We start from the raw sequence: 6,000 nt of genomic DNA, 5'->3' as shown, positions 1-6,000 counted from the left end.
AAAGATTCAAAATGGCTGTGCTCTCTGGACAGGAAAAAGTCCACAGCTCAGTCAGCCTTCCTCTTCGCTGCTGCTTCGTCTCTTATTCCCCAGCCACCAGAGCAGTCCTCCATGCAGTCTCTGGCTAGCAGGGCTGATTTTTAGGTTAATTCTTAGGTCCTACTACCACTCAGCAATCTCTGAACTGTCTGTGCTGTCAGGATCGCTCAAGATCGCTGCCAGACTGCAGCTCTGTATGTCTCCTTTTTTGGTATTTTTATGCAAATTCTTCTACTAGGTGGAGTTTAGTCCGCTTCTGTATCCTTCCCTTCAAGGCACAGGGGTCCAAGATTATTTTATGTGTCTGTGTTAATTGGTTCCCCTTTTCTTTGTTGAAGAGGGTCTGTGCAATCTTTCTGCCTATTCCACCATCTTGCTGGAACTCCTCTTATGGTTTCAAGTAGTGTTTTGTAATTTTCTTTGTAGAGGTCTTTTGTTTCCCTGGTAAGATTTATTCCCATGTATTTTATTTTATTATTTTTTTTTTGGGGGGGGGAAGCTATTGCAAATGGTATCGATTTCCTTTTCAGCAATGTCTGAATGGAGAGGAATCCACCTGATTTTTGTATGTTGATCTTGTATCTTGCCACTATGCTAAATCTCTCATTTAGTTTCAGTAGTTTTCTTGCTGAATCTCTTGGGTTTTCTATTATAGGATCATATTATCAGGAAATCAGAATAGTTTTCCTTCTTCCTTACTAACTTCAATCCCTTTGATTTCCCTTTCTTGCCTTATTTCTCTTGCTAGGACTTCCAATACATTGTTGAATAGAAGTGTGATAGAGGGCATCCTTGTCTGGTTCCTGTTTGCAAATGGAGTGGTTTCAGTCTCTCTCCATTGAGAATAATGTTGGTTGTTGTTTTGTATATATGCCTTTTATTATGTTGGAAGAATTTCCCTTCTATTCCTGTTTTTGTCTGAGAGCTTTTATCAGGATTTTATCAAATGTTGAATTTTATCAAATGCCTTTTCTATATCTGTTGATATGATCATGTGGTTCTTTTTCTTTACTTCTGTGGTGGACTATGTTGATTGTTTTTCTAATGTTGAACCATCCTTGCATACCTGGCATGAACCCTATTTGATCATAATGTTATTATTATTATTTTTTGGTATGTTGCTAAAGTCTATTGGTTGGGATTTTGTTGAAGATTTTTCATCTGTATTCATGAGGGATATTAGTCTGTAGTTTTCCTTTTTAATGATATCTTTGCCTGGTTTTGGTATCAAGGTTATGCTTGCTTCATAAAATGAATTTTGGAGGATTTCATCTGTAAAGGACGAATTCATAAAGCCTTTTTGACATAGCTGAATCATTAAATTTCACTCAGTTCTTGCTGAATTTAATTGTTTTCTACAGATCTGCCAACCTGGGAATCTGTTTCTTCAGCTGAAAAGTCAGTTTCCCTTTACAAGCTACCCTTAGCTGTCTGTGTTAATTACTAGACACCATAAAACTAAGAAGCCATGTCCCTCTCTATAGTCAAGCCAGGATGTGAAGGAAATATTCTCTAAGGAAGGGAATCTCGACACAAATGTCTTTTGTACAAAATGGGTCAAAGAAATATTTGTTTATGACAAAAATGTGTAAGAGAATGACTTGAAAGGGTTTATAGCCAGACTGATCTAAAGGATCCCAGATCTCTTAAAGGTTTGTTTAACAAGTTGTGTCAGGGAAATGAGCTCCTAACACCATAAGGAGTGTTCACACCTACTCCTCAGATATCTTGTTAAAGCTTTGTAAAAATCTATCAGTAATGTTTTGATTCCATTTGTAAGCTATTTGAGTGAGATTTTAAAAGCTCTGTAATTAGTTCCTGAATTAAATCACTTTGATTTTCTGTACCCAATTATCCAGTAGAAGCCTATTCCCCACCTTAATCTATCCTCCTTGTGACCTCAACCAAAGACTAACCAATCAAACCCTTCTATTCCTGTTTTTGTCTATATTTGCTGTATTTTGACTATATTTGAGTTTAGTTAGAAATAGTTAAAAATCATCAGTTCCCATCTATATGGGCTGGAGTTTTCCCCACCTGGATGTCAACTTTCGGAACAAATCCTCTTAATTTCATTTTCATGGACTGAGTGGGTTTTCTCCTCCTATGATACATCTTTTTCTATGTTCTGGAATACTTGGAGTAGGATTAGTTCAGTTCTTCTCTTATTGTTTGGTAGAATTCTGCAGTGAAACTGTGAGGGCCAGGACTTTTCTTTGTTGGTAATTTTTTTTATGACCTGTTCAAATTCTTGTTTTGTTCTGAATCTGTTTAAAATTTCCACCTCAGTCTGTGTTAGTTTAGATAAGTAGTATGTTTCTGTTCACTTCTTCCAGATTTTCAAATTTGTTGGAGTTCATCACAGTATCCTGATATTATCCTTTTTATTTTGATTGGTTCTGTTGTGATGTCACCCATTTAGTTTCTTTTCATGTATTTGCATTCTTTCCCTCCTTTCCTTTGTTAAGTTTCCCAGTGGTTTGTTGATTTTATCTTTTCAAAGAACCAACTTCTAGTCTTGATTTTTTCTATTGTCTATTTTCTGTTTCATTTATTTCCCTTGATAGAATTTTTTTAATCTGCTTAAATCTTTTTTATTTCTTGTGGTTACTTTTTTTTTTTTTTTTTCCTGCTCTTTTTCTAATGTTTGGAGATGTTGGCTTAAGGTGTTGATTTGGCTTCTTTGAAGTTATTTGTATTTTCTTAAGGAGCTTTGGTGTGTGGTGGATAAGGCATTTGGCTGCTAACCAGAAGGTTACCAGTTCAAACTCACCAGCCACTCTGTGGAAGGAAGATGGGGCAATCTACTTCCATAAAGATGTATTGCCTTGGAAACCCAATGGTTGTTTCTAGAAGTTGGAATTGAGTTGATAGCAGTGAGTTTGATTTTTTTCTTTTTTCTGTACTTTCTTATGTTGTTGTTGTTAGGTCATTTCTGACTGATAGTGGTGACCCTATGTACAGCTGAATGAAACCACTGTCCGGTCCTGTGCCAGCTCCATGATTACTACTATACCTGAGCTCATCATTGTAGCCACTGTGTCGATCCATCTTGTTGAGGGCTTTCCCCTTTTTCACTGACCCTCCGCTTTACCAAGCATGATATCCTTCCCAAATAATGGTCACTTCTGACAACATAACCAAAGTAGGGCAGACGAAGTCTGGCCATTCTCATTTCCAAGGAGCATTCTGGCTGCACTTCTTCCAGGACAGATTTGTTAGGAGTTTTAGCAGTCCATGGTACTTTCAGCTTTCTTTGCCAATACCACAGTTCAAAAACATTGACTCTTCTTTAGTCTTCTCTATTCACTGTCCAGCTCTCACATGCATATGAGGTGACTGAAAATACGATGGCTTGTGTCAGGTACACCTTAGACTTCAAGGAGACATCTTTGCTCTTCAGCACTTGAAAGATGTTCTTTGCAGCTGATTTGCCCAGTACTATACATTGATAGGGAGCTCTGGTAGCATAGTGGCTAAGGCACTTGACTGCTAACCAGAAGGCTGGCGGTTCAAATCCACCAGTCACTCCTCGGAAGGAAGATGGGGCAATCTACTTCTGTAGTGATACTGCCTCAGAAACCCAAGGAGGGGTCACTATGAGTTGGGTCCAACTCGACGGCGCATAACAACAATAACATACATTGATATGTTGACTGATGCTTTCCTTGGTGTTGATCATAGAACCAAGTAATATGAAGACTTTGACAACTTCAATCTTTCCTTCATTTATCATAATGCTGCTTATTGGTCCAGTTGTGGGATTTTTGTTCTCTTTTTATTGAGGTGTAATCCATACTGCAGACTGTAGTCTTCAATCTTCATCAGTAAGTGCTTCAAGTCATCTCACTTTCAGCAAGCAAAGTTGTGTTGTCAGCGTATCGCAGGTTTTTAATGATTCTTTTCTCCAATCTTGATACAACAATCTTGTTCATATAGTCCAACTTCTCAGATTATTCGCTCAGTATACAGACTGAGTATGGTGAAAGTATACAACCCTGACACACTCCCTTCTTCACTTTAAACCATGCAGTGTACCTTTGTTCTGTTCGAACAACAGCCTCCTAGTCTGTGTAGAGGTTCCTCATGAGTACAATTAAGTGTCCTAGAATTTCCATTCTTCTCAATGTTGTTATTCTTAATTTGTTATGATCCACACAATTGAATGCTTTTGCCTCGTCAATAGAACACAAGTAAACACCTTTCTGGTAGTCTTTGCTTTGAGCCAAGATCCCTCTGACATCAGCAATGATATGCCTTGTTCCATGTCCTCTTCTGAATCCAGCTTGTATTTCTGGAAATTCTCTGTCAATATACTGCTGCAACCATTTTTGAATTATTTTCTGTTAGATTTTACTTGTGTGTGATATTTATGATATTGTTAGATAATCTCCACTTTCTGTGGGATCACCTTTCTTTGGAATGGGTATAAATATGGATTTCTTTTAGTCAGTTGGTAGCTGTCTTCCAAATCTCTTGGCATAGCTGAGTGAGTGCCTCCAGTGCAGCATCCATTTATTGAAACATCTTAGTGAGTATTCCATCAATTCCTGGAGCCTTGTTTTTGCCACTTCCCTCCATGCAGCTTCGACTTCTTCCTTCAGTACCATTCGTTTTTGGTCATATGCCACCTCCTGAAATGGATGAATGTCAGCCAGTTCTTTTTGGTACAGTGACTCTGTGTATTCCTTCCATCTTCTTTTGATGTTTTCTGCATCATTCAATATTTTGCCCATAGAATCTTTCAGTATTGCAACTTGAGGCTTACATTTTTTCTTCAGTTCTTTCAGCTTGAGAAATGCCGAGCGTGTTCATCCCTTTTGGTTTTCTACCTCCAGGTCTTCGCACATTTCATTATAATAATTGATTTTGTCTTCTCGAGCTGCTCTTCGAAATTTTCTGTTGAGCTTCTTTATCTTGTCATTTCTTCCATTTGCTTTAGTTACTATTCACTCAAAGGCAAGTTTCAGTCTCTTCTGACATCCATTTTGGTCTTTTCTTTCTCTCCTTTTTAATGACATTTTGCTTTCTTCCTGGATGATGTTCTTGATGTCATCCTACAATTCCTCTGGTTTTCGATCATTCTGTTCAACACATCAAATCCATTCTTTAGATGGTCTCTAAATTCAGGAGGGATATTATCAAGGTCACATTTTGGCTCTCATGGACTTGTGGTGATTGTCTTCAACTTCAACTTGAAGTTGCATATGAGCAGTTGATGGTCTGTTCCACAATCAGCTCCTGGCCTTGTTTTGGCTGAAGATATTGAGCTTTTCCATCACCTCTTGCCACAGATGTAGTCAATCTGATTTCTGTGTAGTCCGTCTAGTGAAGTCCATGTGTATAGCCTTCATTTGAGTTGTTGAAAAAAGGTATTTGTTCATTTGTCTTGAATAATTCTATCATGCGATCTCCAGCATTTATATCACCAAGGCCAAATCTACCAACTACCAGTGATTCTTCTTTGTTTCCAACTTTTGCATTCCAATCACCAATGATAATCAGCACATCTTGACTGAATGTTCTCTCAATTTCAAACTGCAGAAGTTGATAAAAATCTTCAATTTCCTTGTCTTTGACTTTGGTGTTTGGTGCACAAATTTGAATAATAGTAGTATTAACTGGCCTTCCCTGTAAGTGTATGGATATTGTCCTATCACTGACAGCATTGTACTTCAGGATATATCTTGAATCATTCTTTGTGACGATCAATGCCATGTCATTCCTCTTCAACTTGCCATTCTCAGCATAGTAGATCATACGGTTGTCTGATTCAAAATGACCAAAACTGGTCCATTTCAGTTCACTAAGCCTAGGATACTGATCTTCATGCCTTCCTTGTCATTTTTGACAACTTCCAATTTTCCTAGATTCATACTTTGTACATTCCATGTTTCGATTATTAATGGATGTTTGTGGCTATTTTTTTTATTTTGAGTTGTGCCACATCAGCAAGTGGAG

The sequence above is a fragment of the Orycteropus afer genome, unplaced genomic scaffold (assembly GCF_000298275.1).
Source record: "Orycteropus afer afer isolate SDZICR_OR568_19922 unplaced genomic scaffold, OryAfe1.0 scaffold00039, whole genome shotgun sequence".
Taxonomy (NCBI): domain Eukaryota; kingdom Metazoa; phylum Chordata; class Mammalia; order Tubulidentata; family Orycteropodidae; genus Orycteropus; species Orycteropus afer.
Note: the sequence above shows the minus strand (reverse complement) of the source record.